This window comes from Hemicordylus capensis, chromosome 5 (genome assembly GCF_027244095.1).
Source record: "Hemicordylus capensis ecotype Gifberg chromosome 5, rHemCap1.1.pri, whole genome shotgun sequence".
Taxonomy (NCBI): Eukaryota; Metazoa; Chordata; class Lepidosauria; order Squamata; family Cordylidae; genus Hemicordylus; species Hemicordylus capensis.
Window position 1 is genome coordinate 148,440,226 of NC_069661.1, and position 15,606 is coordinate 148,455,831.

General features: G+C 48.6%; 1 protein-coding gene and 1 long non-coding RNA gene across 24 annotated transcripts in view; one reads left to right on the top strand and one right to left on the bottom strand.

Annotated features, from left to right (window-relative positions):
- MAGI2 (membrane associated guanylate kinase, WW and PDZ domain containing 2) overlaps positions 1–15,606 on the top strand; it is a 953,479-nt gene that overhangs the window by 420,026 nt on the left and 517,847 nt on the right. The gene's annotated exons all lie outside the window — the stretch shown is intronic.
- Positions 911–6,270, bottom strand: LOC128325654 (uncharacterized). The gene is made up of 5 exons (XR_008307536.1): positions 6,242–6,270; positions 4,688–5,074; positions 4,173–4,507; positions 3,858–4,088; positions 911–1,275 (listed from the first exon to the last, which is right to left on the bottom strand). It is a non-coding gene; the product is annotated as an uncharacterized LOC128325654 (long non-coding RNA).

Here is a 15,606-nt window from a genome sequence, read left to right on the forward strand (position 1 = left end):
TTGCTGTCTTATTTCATTGTCATATCAAATCTAACATCTGCAGTGACAAGTGCTCTCTTTCAGGCTTTCCTTCTTCTCTCTTCTCCGGCAGAAAAACAGCCTGGAGGCTAAAGGTCTAATCTCATTGCTGATCCTGCATTTGGGAGGAGGCCTGCTATGTAGGGGGCCTCTTCATTCTCTTTCCCTGAAGTATCAGCAGGGATGGATTGCCCTGGGTGGAGGTCTGATACAGAGCTCTCGTGATATAAAGGTGGTTTCCTTGGGTTCTTCTGCCAGAGTACAAGCAAGACTGGAAGGTCCTGAGAGGTGGCCTGATATGAAGGCTGCCTTTTTTGGTTCTTTCCTGTCATGCTCTACAGAGAGCCACCCCCACGGCTTTTCTTCCTGCAAAGGAAATGGAGGTGCCACCTCCTAGCTGTTCCCCCAGGGCCAAATCAGTCACTCAGTTTGACTCCGCCTGATCTAAGCCTCCAGCTGCTGCTTTGGCTCTTGGTGGAAAATAAGAGGGCTGGAGAATAACATTTGGCCTCGAACTTGGGCCTTTTCCAGCTGTTGTTTGATTACAGCTCCCATAGTCTCCAGTAGTTGCAGTAGCCAATAGTCAGGGTTGATGGGAACTGTAGCCAAACAGCAGCTGGAGGGCTGGAGTTGTGCAGCCCTGCCCTAAATCAAGCTTCCTCTTCCGCATCACCATTCCATCCTCTTCCACACGGGGCAGATCCCTCTTCAGGGCCAAAATCCAGCCTCCTAGCCATACATGTTGGGGCAGACAAGCTCTGTATGAGCCTCCTGGCAAGGAACTATCTATCTTGAGCTACATCTTGAACCTCTCAAACATCTCTTGGCCCTGAGTGGACTGACCAAGAGAATCTTTTCTGTAGCTGAGTTTGACCCAAAGACCTTTTTACCCAACTCTACCCAAAGACTATTCAAAGCAAGACAAATGTATTTTCTTTAAAATAAAACATTTTATTTTTTAAAACAATAAATATGCAAGTTTTATTGCTGTTCTATCTCTACATCCTATGCAAACAAATAGTTAATATTTTAAAAATATATACACAGCATTTTATTGCTACTATGTAAATAGTAGCACAGTTGTCTCTTTTAATTTGCCTTCCCCGTCTTCCTCAGCAACGTCCAGCTCCCTTGGAGGAACCACGATCCCCATAGTGGCTTCCACCCTGGCCAGTCTGCTCCTTAGCTGCCTCAACTGTCCCCTCAGTGCCTTGAAGCTTTGTAAGTATTCCTGGCAGCTGTGGAGGTCTCTTTGGCCTTGAAGGAGAGAAAACAAACAGGGTGAAGGGGCCTGTCCTCCACCTTGTCAGTCCCTGCACGGACTTCTAGTCCCCTTCCATGCCCAGCACAGACTCCTCCTCTCTGTCTTGAAAACCCTCCATGGCTATGTACGCCCCCCCCGGTGAACTTGCACCTCGTCAGGTTGATTTTTGCTCTTCCCGCTTCCCTGTCTTCAGGAGCCACCTGAAGGTCTCCTGCTCTCTAAAACAACTCTTTCTCTTCCCTCTCGCTGACCCTTGGGTCTGGAACAGCCACTCAGATGTGGCCCCTCGTCTCTCTCCCATCCCTCCAATGATACCTGAAAACCCACCGCGCAGCCTTTGGCGTAATGCCTCAGTAGAGGCAGCTCCATCGGCTTGAATTGAATGCCCCTTATGTTTTCCTCTCCCATTCCTCCTCTTCCTCACTTCTCTCTCCAAAGCCAAACTTTAGACTGTATGCTCCTGGTGGCAGGGAACTTTTGCCCATGTACATTGATGACACTATAAGGAGGATTTGCAATATGCACAATTGTATATCATTCTCCTTGGTTTCTTGTTGCATCTCAGCTTAAACTCAAAAGGGTATATTTGTTTTCCTTTTAGCATTCATATTCTGCTCTTCCTCAAGCAGCTCAGGGAGGTTTATACATGGTTACATGGTTATTTTTTCCTCACAATAACCCTAAGAGGTAAGTTAGGCTGTGGGACAAGTGACTGGCCCAAAGTCACCCAGAGAGTTTCCTGACTGGATGAGAATTCAAACCTAGGTCTCCCTGGTCCTAAGGAGGTGCAGCTGAAATACATACACATCTTTTCCCCACTTGCCCCCACCTCAGCTTCCCTCTACTTCTTCTGTTGTATCCCTGCCTCTGTTTTTAGACTATAAGTTTTTTAGATTGAAAAATCACAATGAGGATGGAAAAGGTAGAGGTTATGGAGTGCTGCCTCTGTGAGCAGAGGCGTAACTAGGGAAAACGGCGCCCGGGGCAAGCACTGAAATTGTGCCCCCCCGCCGCGTCCCCCCCGCCACCCCCCCAACATACATCTGACTGACACACGTTTCAGAAAACTTTTATTTAAAAATTTTTAAAAATTACAAAAATTACCAAAAATTTCAAAATGCACTACATACTTAGGTTTTTCCTCACAACAACCCTGTGAAGTTGGCTTGTATCTCAGACATCAGAATTATGATGCAATGATGATTATTATGATTATGATGCCCCTCCCTCATGCCCTGGTTCTGTTCCTGACTTTCCCTTGTGAGTGACTGTATTTTAACAAAACAAAAACCAAGGACTCCAAAGTAATTCGAGGGACTAGGGTGATAGTGCTAAAGACTCCTTATTCTCCCGCTGTTAAAGAAAGACTCCCCTTTTCCAAAACCGCGCGCATTTACACCAGAAAAGGTTTCAAATGGAGGGGGAAGCATTTATGCATTTATGCTTTGTTTTATGTTACGATTTCAAAGTTAGAAAAACATAAAAGGGCCATTTTAGAGAAGATATACACTGCCTTAGTTGCAAATCCTGCTTTTTTGAGATTCCCTGCAATAGAATAAAGCGATAATATACACCTTTGCTATTTAAATTGGTTGGAGAATATTTATGACAATAAAAAATGAAATGGCATTTCAGATGCAACATTGGTTGCCTAAGACCACTCAGATTTACCTAATCTTCATCACATTGACAAAAAGAGCAATTAAAATTAAAATCCATGACTAAAACCAAACCACTTTGGGGTTGTTTGTAATGAAAGGTGGTATATAAATTTAACAATAAATGTTTAGAAGTATATACTTTCACCCCCTGCCCAACCTACAATTAATTCCAGCTTATTTTCAAAGGGCTTCTAGTTTTATTTACAAATTGCTTGGCAGCACCAATGTTTAAGTAGTCGCTAATCGCTCCTAATGAGTTTTACTTATTGTTAAATTTATATACCACCTTTCATTAAAACATTCTCTGTTCATCTGATTTTCAGACTGGTTAATTAAATCGGTGGAGGTTTAGACTTTCCTGATGGGCTGAAACAGCTAATCCATTTTGATGATGACATATAATTAAATTAGCTTGCATTACATAGTGAAAAAGTCCAGGAAGGGAGAGATGGGGGGATGTGGAACCCAAGGTTCCACATCCCCCCCATCTCCCCCTCCCTGAACCTTTTCAGTTAAAACGTGGTTAGATTATAGGGGAGTAAGGACTTGAATGAGCAAAAGGGGGAACTGGTTCGGGCGTTCAGGAAGTTGTTCAGAAGAGGGAGTTGTTCAGGAAGTTTGCTCTGGTGAGTGTCCTCCTCTCAACGCATGCGCGACTGGTGGCGGGGCGGCGGGGTGTGCTGGGGAGTGAGAGTCAGAGACTTGGACTACGAAGACGCTGCGGCGCCCAGTGCTGGATGAGTAATGCCAATGGGGGGGCGCGCGCCGGGACTGGGGGAGGGGGACTGCTCTGCAACAACAACAACAACAAATTTTCCCGGCAAATCGGCGGGGGCACTTTTTGGCGCCCCCTGCCAAGTGGTGCCCGGGGCATGTGCCCCCCCTACAGTTACGCCTGTGTCTGTGAGACTTACGGTCACGCAGCTGATGGACCTGCATCTCTACCAAACTCTGCAGATTTTCTTTCAAATTGCTGAGGTCTGGCTCCAGAGGAGGTGGGGAAGGAGGAGGAGGTGGAGAGGGATGCAGGAGGAGGGAAGAGGTGGAGGTGGAGGGTGGGATGGAGGCAACCTCAAGGGAGGCAGAGGACAATGATGAATCAGACCCTGAGGGCTGGAGAAGTGCAGCAGGGTCTGCAGGAACATCTGGAAGAGAGAAGAAGCAGCAGGAGGTCAGCTGCAAAGGCTGACATCCTACCACACCCACCATCACTTGCCCTCACTGCTCACTCTGAGAAGCTGCTTGGATTACAGGCACTGGAGCTTGGACACATGAAAGACAGAAAACAAAGGAACACTTCAGCAAGCACTGACAACCCACTCACAGGCCTTCCCCCTGAAACCTTAGATGCAGACTCAAATCAAGCATTTCAACATGAAATAAACAAAAGAGTCATTCTTAACCCAGCAGCAATTTCAGGGGCATGCTGTGAACATACCTTCCCTTTCCCACCACTGCAGCCGAACCTCAGTGCGGTTGAGAATTGTCCGCATGTGTCCAATTTGCAGGTTGATGGCCCGGAGAGAACAAGGGAACTGTTGGGAAATGCGGCTAACACTCAGTTCTGCAACAAAGAGAACAAAAAGGAACAAATGTTGTATGTGCTGTCCAGGCTGAGTGCTGGTGACTTGCAAAAAGGGCAGTGTTAGGGCTTAGTCCATCATCTGGGCTGGGTATCAAAACTGCAGCTGATCTTTGTGCTGGGTGTATATGCAAAAGGTTTCTGAGGTGTCGCAATACTTACGCTGCTGGACATAGTCATTCTGTAACTCTTTGAGGAGTTCTACATCTTGCTGAAGATAATTATAAGCAATGGAAGGCTCTAGTAAGGGCTTTGACACAGAAGCTCCTTTCTTTGGAGTGTCTGTGAGGATGGAAGGACCTGGCACTGAGGTATCCTCAATGAGCACTTTCCCCAGTAGGTCATTTGTGATGCAAGGTGTTGGAAGGGGTTCTGGCATTGAGGTTTCCTCAGTGAGCTCTTCCTCCAGGATGTCATTGGTCATGCCAGGTGCTGGAAGAGGTTCTGGCACGGAAGGTTCCTCAATGAGCTCTTTCCCCAGAGTGTCCCCCAAAACATTGGGGAGTCCCCCAGAAAATGGTACAACATGGGTCAGGTTTCTGGGATGACCTGAAAGAGAGGAAATAAAGCAGGAATCAGGAAATGATCATGGCTTGTAGGCCTGTAGAAATGGCCTCCCTTTTCTGCCTAGGTTAGCCAGCTGGGAAGTAGCCTGGGATTGTGGGTGAGGTGGGCCACCCAAGGGACCAAGCAAGGAATGAAGAGGAGTACATTGCATAGCACTGACTGGCAAGACAGCCCTCACCAAGTACACTTCAGAAGGGAGTGCAGTGGCCAGGCTCTGTCTGCTGTACATACAAGTGCAGCTGCCTTCTACCAAGTCATACTCTTGGCTCTCTTTGCCCTACTCTGGCTGGCAGCCACTCTTGGGCAGAGGCCTTTTCCTAGCTAGCTAAGATCCTTTAACAGAAGATGATGATGTCTCAACAGGAGATCTTGTGCATGCAAAGCAATTGTTCCACTACTCCCTTCTGTGTGAGGAAAGAAGCTTCTCCTTTGAGCAGAATGGGAGCTGATGGTTGACATGGACTATCTCTGGTTCACGAATCAACCCCCAGTTACAGCCTCTTGGCCTAGTGGGGTGGGGGGTCTTGAAAATCTGCCTGGATGCCATGAGCAGGAAGCATAGCTGTGATCTCAGGAATGCGGCCCTGGCTCCTAGAGGTAGAAAACTGTGGTCGGAGAAAGAAGGAGTCTCTTTGGACCAAGCTCAGAGCACATTGGCCAGGAAATGTTGCCCTTGTTTTCAGGTGATCCTCCAATTCCATCTTGACCCATGTAATTGTCAAAAAATGAGATACTTTGGAAATAATTACCTTCCTCTTCTTGAAGGCGGGGAGAAAAAGACCCAAAGGATGTTTTTGGGCTGAGTGTGGGCAAAGGGTTCTCGCAGGACTTTTTCAAAAGTGCACAACCTCTAAAGGAGAATGACCAAACCTACCTGCCTGCTGCCACAGCCCTTTTCCCATCTCCTCCTCGAATGGAGGATAGCTAGATATGACTCACAGAAACCGCCCCCCCCGTCTCCTCTAACACTTTCGGCTGCATCAACAGCAAAGGATAGAGGTGGCTGAATCTGCCCTCCTGCTATCCATCCATCGGATCGATGTCTGCCCATCTCTCTCCATTGTCTAAGAGAAACAGTTCTCCAAGGAGGCTTTCCCTGGGGGGCTGGGGAGCCCTGAGGAGAAGCAGGCACTCTCATCATCCACTTACCTGTCAGTGTCCCCTCTTCATCTTCATCCCTGCAGAGATAAGGAGAAATATTCTTATTAGCAAATCACAGGAAAGAGAGGGTCTCCTCCCCCTGTAATTCTAGGGGTATTACTAGTATTACTAGGGATATTACTAGTATGTGCCCTCCCTCTAATTTTAATTCACATGCAGCCAAGTATGTCCTCTCCCCTAATCCTTCTAGCTGGCCCTGCTAATTTTGGATAATTCCATAGCTGGGAGCAGTGAATGTAATTGCTGTTGAATGTCACTCACTATTTTGCTCAGAGTATTTTTCATTGAGGACTGACTGGCTGTGGCGGGGCGGGGGGTGGGCCTGCTCTCGTAGTTCACAGTCATGAGGCCAGCTTTCCCACCCCTCTCCAGTGTAGTTCCCCCCCCCCACAAGGGACACATACATGCTGTTTTGTGTTTTAAATAGGAGGGAGGCAGCCTGCCAAAGGTATCAAGGGGACAGTTGATGAAATTGGCATTTGATTCAGTAGCCAGTTACTGGCATTCTGAACATGGAAAGGAGATGGGCTCACCTTGATGAGGCAATATATGCCACACCTGGGTTTGGGCTATGTCTGGATACCTTCCGCTCATCACTCCCCACCCCCATCCCTTCAGCTGGCCACACCAGAGCCAAAAGCATTAAGAGGAGTCAAGGGTAGAGAAGAGAGCAACTCACTTTGGTTCTGCCTCTGGGTGAGACCTATGGGAACATAAAAGAAGAAAAGGTTAGGCATGTTCTTGGAAATAACATGGGGGTGCTGGGGGGCAGCTTTTGAAGTCAGCTTCAACTGATGGGCAGGATTTCCCCACAACCCCCCAAGTGGGCCCACAGGAGCCAGCCAGTAGCTCCTGAGTGATACAGCTTCACCAGTCTAGGACCTCCAAGCTTAAGAAACACAGTGGAAATCAGCCAAGCAGGTGACCTTCGAGGGCTGCCTGCATTTCAAGGAGAAGCTGTGTGGTGTGAATAGTGGTGGTGAACTTGTGACCACTGAAGTTCCCACAGGAAGCACAAACACGTGTGAACACAGCAGGCTGGGCTTCAATTCTCTGCCCAGACAGGCTAAAACAACGGAAGGGCATCTTTAAAAACCAAGTCCACACCGCCATTAGATTTTGCTTCACCCACCAGGCCAGCGACTTACCTGCAGGCCACACATGACCAACAGCCACCCATCTTGACAAGCTGCTAAGCTGCTAATAAACTGACAGCCGAAGACAGCCAATTTATCGAAGATGCTTCAGCTAATCTAAAATGCTGCCAAGTGAGCCTGCTGCCGAATCTTCGCAGGTTTCCAAGGGGAACCATGAGGGCACAATTCTGTGGCTGACTGTGAAGTCACAAGTTACTGTTACTGGTCATGCTGGCTCTGGTTTGAATCCAAACACGGTCTTGGGGGTGCAGCTCAAAGTGTCAGAGCACCAGGGCGAGTCATCCCAGTCCTGCCCTCCCTGCTCCCCACATGTCACTTTGTATTCATTTGACTTTCCCCTTCTGTTAACAAATTCTGAAGGAAGGGGATGCTTGTGATAGGGATGGGCTGCAGCTGCTGCTTGTACAGTTGGACACAAAGTTTATAATAAGCCTTGCATGAGTCCTCTGTAACATGTAAGAGGGCAAAGGCAACAGCCACATCCATTGCATGTCCCCAGCTAATTTCCCACCTAAACACTTAGATTAGATTTCCACCTAATCACTTGCTGAAGTTCTTTAGCTAGGAAATTCCTCTAAATCACATTCAGCACTGAGGCCCGTCTCTGTTCAGAATACACAAAAAGAAAGCCAGTTAACTTGTGGAACTCACCACCTCTAGATGTGGTGATGACCACTGGCTTAGATGGGCTTGAAAGGGGGTTAGAAATATTCACGGGGGAAGAGAGATCTTTCTGTGGCTATTAGTCATGATGGCTATAGAGAACCTCCAGGTGCACAGGCTGAATCCCAGATGCTGGGGACATGCAATGGGTGCGGCTGTTGCCTTTGCAGTCTTACATGTTACAGAGGAAGCATGCAGGTTTATTATAAACTTTGTGTCCAACTGTACAAGCAGCGGCTGCAGCCCACCCCTACCCACAAGCATCCCCTTCCTTCAGAATTTGCTTACAGAAGGAAAAAGGCGAATGAATCGAAAGTGACTGAGAGGGAGGGAGGGGAAATAAGAAGGACAAAGAAAGAGGGCAAGCACAAAAAATGAAGATGGCCCACAAAGAATGAGAGGGCGCAACAGAAGGCTGTAATGTACTTTTTGTATAAGGTTATGACAATGGAAAGCAAACAATTATCCCCGCCCCCTCTGTTTCTTCTTAGGAAACAACCCACATCCTTATTAAACTCAATAGGCCCAACTGTACAAAATCTTAGCTTCTGCTGCACATAGTTTGATGCACTGCACATTAATATGAACATTGGACAAAGGGACCTCCTCTCTGTCCTCTCAAAAGACCCACCATGGTAGCTCATGGCCCCACAGGGGATGGATGAATCCCGCTAAGGATGCTACTCTTACATTTTTAGGCATTCTAGCGATTGCCTCCTTACAGCTATTATTTCTGCCACTATATTTAAACCATATGTTGTTGTTGGAAGTGCTTTTGCTTAATGTTTTGTTGACATTCTGTCAGCTGGTATGTACCCCTCACTTCCTGCCCCTCTGGCTGCTGCTGCCACCAACAGCACTGCAATTACTCTCCAGTATATTATTTTATCAGGAAGCAAAAAGGTGTCACATAGAAATACGGAAGCACTCAGTTGCTGTTGAAAGTCACTTTGCTCAGAGTGTTTTTTGCTCAGAATGTTTTTCCTTGAGGATTGACTGGTGGGGGGGGCAGAGGCTCTCTTACCCTCGGACATTGGGGCCCTGGTCCATGGCCTCCAGGGGCAGACTCCAAATAGTCAGGGGGGCCCCTCCTGCAACCACCTGTGCCCGTCTCGCCACACTGGTGTTTTTGTTTTGTATAATTTAAGCGAGGAGTGGCAGCTGGGGAGTGAGCTTAGCAAGACTTGCCTGCCTGCTCCCCCGGTGTTGTCCAAAGTGACCGCTGGGCTTGTCTATTCAGCTCAGTGGCTCTTGATAACTGCGAGGCGCTCCAGCGCATGGCATCATGGGCTTGTGGCAATCTATTTTAACTGCACTGGTGCACTGTAGCGCCTCGCAGTAAACAAGAGCCTCTGGGCTGAATGGACAGGCCAAGTGGTCACTCCGGCCACCCCCACTGGGGGGTGGGAGGCAAGTCCTGCTCAGCTCACCCCCCCCGGCCCACCCCTCAGCCACACACATGCCATGGTGGCTTGAATTATGCAAAAACAAAAAACAGAGGCATGGCAGGGGCACGGTGGCTGCTGGAGGCACCCCAATTGCCTAGGTGCATCCCTGGCACGGGGAAGGGCAGACCTGCTCTCATAGTTTACAGTCATGAGGCCAACTTTCCCACCCCTCTCCACAGAAGTTTTTCAACTTATTAAGGAGTCCCCCCCCCCCCACAAAAAATAAATAAAAATAAAGGACATGTTTCAGGTGAAAGAATGGCAACAAAAAGAAGGACCTAGGTGAGTCCAATAGAAACTCTATATTGCACCACAAGAACCCACCCACACAAAACCTTTGCTGTATGCAATCTATATATATAATTCTCCTGGGTGTGCCCAGGAGAAATGCGTCCCGGCAGCCCAGCTGATTGGCTGGGCTGCAGGGGCACCTGATTGGCTGGCAGCACACCCAGGAGAATTCGCTTGCTGGGCGGCTGCGGAGGCAAGGCGGCGGGCCCAGGGCTGCGGCGGCGGAGCCCAGCGAGGCGGTGGGCCCAGCAAGGTGGCGGCGGCCCGGGCCGTGAGGCGGGGCGAGGCGGCGGCCACAGCGCGATGGCGGCGGGCCAGGCCGTGGTGGCGGGGCCCAGCGAGCGGCGGGCCCAGCAAGGCGGGGCAAGGCGGCGGGGCCCAGCGAGGCGGCGGGGCCGGGCCCGGCCGCGGAGGCAAGGCGGCGGGACTGGCCGGGCTGGGCCCGGCTGCGGAGGCAAGGCCTGCGGGCCTGATGGCGGCACTCTGGGGCCGGCCAGGCCCGCTGGCGGCGGCGGCCACACTCTGCCCCGCCGGAGACGGGGGGCGGGAGGAGAGAGAGAGGTAGCCTGGCCTGGCTGGGCCCGGCCACGGAAGCGAGGCGGCGGGCCTGGCCGGGCCCGGCCGCGGAGGCGAGGCGGCGGGCCTGGCCGGGCCCGGCGGCACTCTTGGGCCTGGCCGTGGCGACGGGCCCGGCGGCGGCAGCACTCTCCGGCCCGGCGGCGGCGGGGGCACCTTCGGGCCCGGCCGCGGCGGCGGGGGCACCCTCGGGCCCGGCGGCGGCGGGGGCACCCTCGGGCCCGGCGGCGGCGGCAGCACCCTCGGGCCTGGCGGCGGCGGCACCCTCAGGCCCGGCCGCAGAGGTAAGGCGGCGGGCCCGGCCGCAGCGCAGGCGGCGGTGGGCCCGGCCGCACTAGAGGCACAGATGCTCTGTGCCCGGGCCCACTAGTATTAAATAAATCTGTAAAAAGACATTAAGGGGACAACCTAATATTGTAAGGATTTTGCAACCTAATATTGTAAGGATTTTTCTCAAAACATATCAAAGGATGAAAGTTGCTGGATATTTAATATATACTGTTGTAGAATTACCCACATATATACTCAAATCAATACATAAATCCTTAAAATCATCAAAATTCACATATACATACACATTAAAATAACCAATAATACCTATTATGTTAATATTTCATATGGGCTAATACATAAAATCTAAAAGCACCAACTATTCTTTCAATAATCCCTTCGTTTTATAGCTTCATGAGTTCCAAACTTCCAAAAGGTGCACAAATGCAAAGAAGGGGTCACAAAACTCTATATGGACTTCTTGTACCACATGTGCTGATGTTTTAAAATCCACATCCAGACACATCCTCTGTCTCAAAAAGGTGATAAAACCAGCTCCACATTCTACAATGCATGTGTAAGCACTCCTTTCTGTACTGAGCTGAAAATGCCATCAGATAAATTCTGATTTTCTTTATATCTATAGCCCTATTCAGATGTTAGATTATGTTCAGATGTTACAGATGCTACACATGTACACATTTTTCTGTGAATGCTTGTACATGGATTCATTTAAAAGGTGGACCTGACTACAGGCCCCTCAAACACAGGCTACAGATATGAAGTGTACCATTGTTTGTGCATTGAACGTAACTTGTGAATAGGGCTTATTTGTACACATAACCTGTTTTCAAGGACACTGATTCCAAGTATACTTACATGGCAGTCCAAGGAGCACACTTCAATTTCCTTAAAAGGAAACCGCACTAGCATTTTATGCTGTTTTTGTAATATATTTTATTGACCGACCAATCAATCAAACTATATCGGGGCTATCAATGGCCAGTTATGGAGAAGATGGCATGATTCTGTCATGAATACAATGTAGCAACACATGTATTTTGCCATAGGAATGTTTACAAAATATATAATGCATAAAGGTGGCATAAAGACACTGGTTGATACCAATGCTGACAAGGCACATGTGAACAGAGGCGTATCTAGGGAAAATAGAGCCTAGGGCAAGCATTGAAATTATGCCCCGTGTCCAAACATCTGACACACATCTTTCAGATAACTTTACCATAATATCAGCTGAAAAATACAAGTCTGAAGGTCACATACAAGCCACATATCTGAATATGTGTACAGTGACATATATTTTTTTAAAAAAATACCTGTAGCCCCTTCGGGGTGCTTCCTAAAGGCCATGGCTGGGGGTCTGCAGAGGTCCCCCCTCCCCCCTGCTGGCCTCTAGGGCCTCACAGGGGCCATTTGAGCATGTGCAGTGGCCATTTTTAAAATTATTTATTTTTTTAAAAAATGGCAGCTGAAAACAAAATGGCCATCATGCATGCTCAAGTGGCCTCTGATGCCTGGTATGGCCTAGGGCCTCACAGAGGCCATTTGAGCATGTGCGGTGGCCATTTTGTTTTTGGCAGGCTTTTTTAAAAAAAAAAATAATTTTAAGAAATGGCGCCCCCTTCAAGTGGTGCCCGGGGCACATGCCCTGCCTGCCCCACCCTAGATACGCCCCTGATAAGGAAGGCCCCATTCTGAATGCATGTGTGCACACACTGACGTGATACTGCTGCCCAGAACAAAACTGATTCTGAACACAGATTTTTAAAAATCAGAGAATATTGCTTCCCTCCAATCTGATTCCCATCACAAGGGCCCTTAGTAGCACATGGCACTGGTTTCTCCTCCAATAACAGCTCCTATCTCACTAGGGGTTGATGGCTATGCAGACCTTGCAGCAGAGGAAACCAGAAGCCACACATACACGTGGACATCAAGGGCCAGGGTTTTTAGCACCCTAGGTGAAGTATAACCTTGGCACCCTCCAGACATGCAATACAGAAGGAAACCAAGACAGAGGTGGGATATAATTGCACAACTATGCACATGTGTGCACATATACACTCCAACCCCCCAAGGAAGCCCAAGTTCTACGTTTTGCACCATGCACGTCAGCTGCATTAGGAACTTCCTTTTCTGCATGAGTTATTTTGCTTTCTTAAAAAAAATTGGAAAGGGAGGAGAAAAGCCTACTCCCCCTCTCCTTTTGTTTCTAAAGACGAAAGCACTACAATATGTACTTCCCATTGCAATTCAACATCCAGAGAAGAAACCAGAACTTTATAAGATTACCAAACAAGCTTGCAATCCTGAGAGGAAACCCTTGAGACCCTTAATGGGGCTCACACAGCAGCACCCTATTACACACTGCACCAATGTCTAAGCCACCCTTAGGGCTGGGAAGTGATGCTCTAAGGCAGAGCGACCAATGGCTGCTACGCCATGCCACAGCAACAGTCTGACTTTCCCCCTGGTCCGATTTAAATGAGCACTGCAGTTTTCAAGGAGTGCTGGCATTGTGAAATTTGCACCTTAGAGAGCAAATGTTGTGTCGTTCTTAAGAGTGTTGGATAAGACTGGCAAAACCCAAGTTCAAATTCCCATTCAGTTGTGAAACTCACTGAATGATTCTGGGCCAGCCACTTGTCTCTCAGCCTTTCCTACTTCACAGGGTTGTTGTGAGGATAAACATAACCATGTGCACTGCTCTGGGTTCCTTGTAATTAAATTAAACCTCACAATCCCACATATCTATTTCACTCTGTTGCTCTTAAATCTATCTTTGATGAGATTCAACATATAATAATTTCAACACCTATTTTGATCCACCTTGCTGAAAGCAATAATACACACCTCTGAACCAGAACTGTTCAAAAATCTTCATAGCCCTTTTTGACTGTATCACCATAATGAAAAAGAATCACTCAGTTATAGTAGCTTAATTTGATAATATAGCTAGACTTCAAGCTTCCAGGATTCACTGATTAAGTCATTAAGAGAAAATAATACAGCTGTATGCTGAGCCTTTGAACCAGGAGAGTTTCCCTACTATCAGATACTTTTATTGCTGTCCAAACATGCACTGCCGATCAGATTCTTTCTCTTGAAATGTATCCTAAGGTTAGCTTCATATAGAGGAAGCAATCCTTGCTCGGGAGCAAGAACACTTTCTCCAGAGAAAGAAAACCTTAGAACAGTTTTCCCAGTAGCAGCACCAGGGGAAAATGGGGTGGAGAAGACAGAAGTAACAAAGTGCATTTATGGGTAGACAAGCTGTGTCTCACATATTCGATTTCTTAAACAGGAATGGGGGAGGTGGGGGACAAGCTAATTAGGGGGCACTTCCCCCCACCTGCCTTGTACTTCCCCATCATTTTTCAATCTAAAGCACAGGGCAATGGAATCCGGATTAGTTTGCTTGCTATCCATTCTATGCGTCCTGTTTCAGCAGACCCTTTTTAAAGTGTGTACCCAGCACTCCTTGAGGAGTCCTAGGTAGATTCACATTGTACACACACACCCCACCCCCAGGAAGCAAGTGTAGAGAAGTCCGGAACATGTAGCCCATATGTGGGGAAAGTGTTTACATGGTTGCTTCCTTCCCAATGGTACCAGGTAGTTCAACACTCCGCCCACCATTTTTACACTTGTGTACTAAAGCACTCAAGGGAAGCTTTCCGTAGCTGTATCCTTCCCAGCAGAACGGGGGAAAGTGCTGCTGCATAAACAATTCCGAACTAACGTTACTTACACACAGATGATCAACAAGAAATCCATTTTTAAAGTTGGTTTAGAGCCTCCTCCTCTCCACGTTATAGCCCAAACTCTACCTGTTAGGTGTTTGTTTTTTTAATGTTCCTTGAAGATGAAGCGAGGGAGGCTTCGTCTAGTCTGCCAGACATTTCCATTCAGTTCCGCTCCTGGCTTCATTCAAACGCAGAGCGACCAGGAACTCAGCAGGGGACCAACAATTAGGCTCCTTCTGCTGGGAGGGCATGTCTGGCAGCGAAATCTATGCTTCCCCCCACCTGCCCGCCAAGGAGAGTTAACCCTTTCCTTATTTCTGAGAGCTTCTGAAGCCACGCAAAGCAGCAGCAGGAAAGGAGGTGATGCAGCAACAAATAAAGGGTGGGGGGAAGAAGGGAAAAAAGATCACCACCACCAGCAAAAGCCAATGCTCTGGTTTGCTTCATTTCATTTTTCCCCACCCAGCAGCAGAGAAGGACAGAAGCTAGCGGGGTGGAGAGCAAATGTGAGCCAGCGTACTTGAGCCAGGAGCTAATTCTCCCAGCCTGAGCCTTGCATTTTTCCTTCCCACTCCTCCTCCCGGCTCTTCTTTTGTGTGATGGTTTGGAAGAGAAAAAAAGAGGCAAAAAAGCATGAGCCAGGCAGGCAGGCAGCAGGCAGGGGGGAGGGAAAGGAAGGAGGCACTCCTTCCTCCTAGGGCTCCCTCCCTCCTCACCAGCTCACATAACTCTCCCAAGTGTTTAAAAAAATAATACAAAGCTTGCTGGTTCTCCAGGCTGGAATGATAGGAGGAGAAGTGTCTCTACACTGAGTATACACGCACGCATCTCCTCGGATTAAACACACACCTGCCTCCAGCTGCATTTTCCCCTCCCTTTCCACTTGTCCGGAGCCAATGGGAGAGCGCCGCCCGCCCGGCCCTGGCAGATCTTCCAACTGGCAAGTCCTGTGGGGCACCTGCCCAAAGGAGGGGGAGGGGGCGCCGCTGGCCCGGACACACACAAAAATTGTAAATTTTTAAAAAATGAAAAATTTGTGCTGGTGGGTGCGAGGGCGGGGCATGGCAGGCACCTTGCACCCCCCTTCAGCTGCGCCCAGGGCACATGCCCTGCCTGCCCTACCCTGATTACGTGTCTGAGTCAGGCGGTCAATAAATTTGCTAAATAAATAAATGTGATGT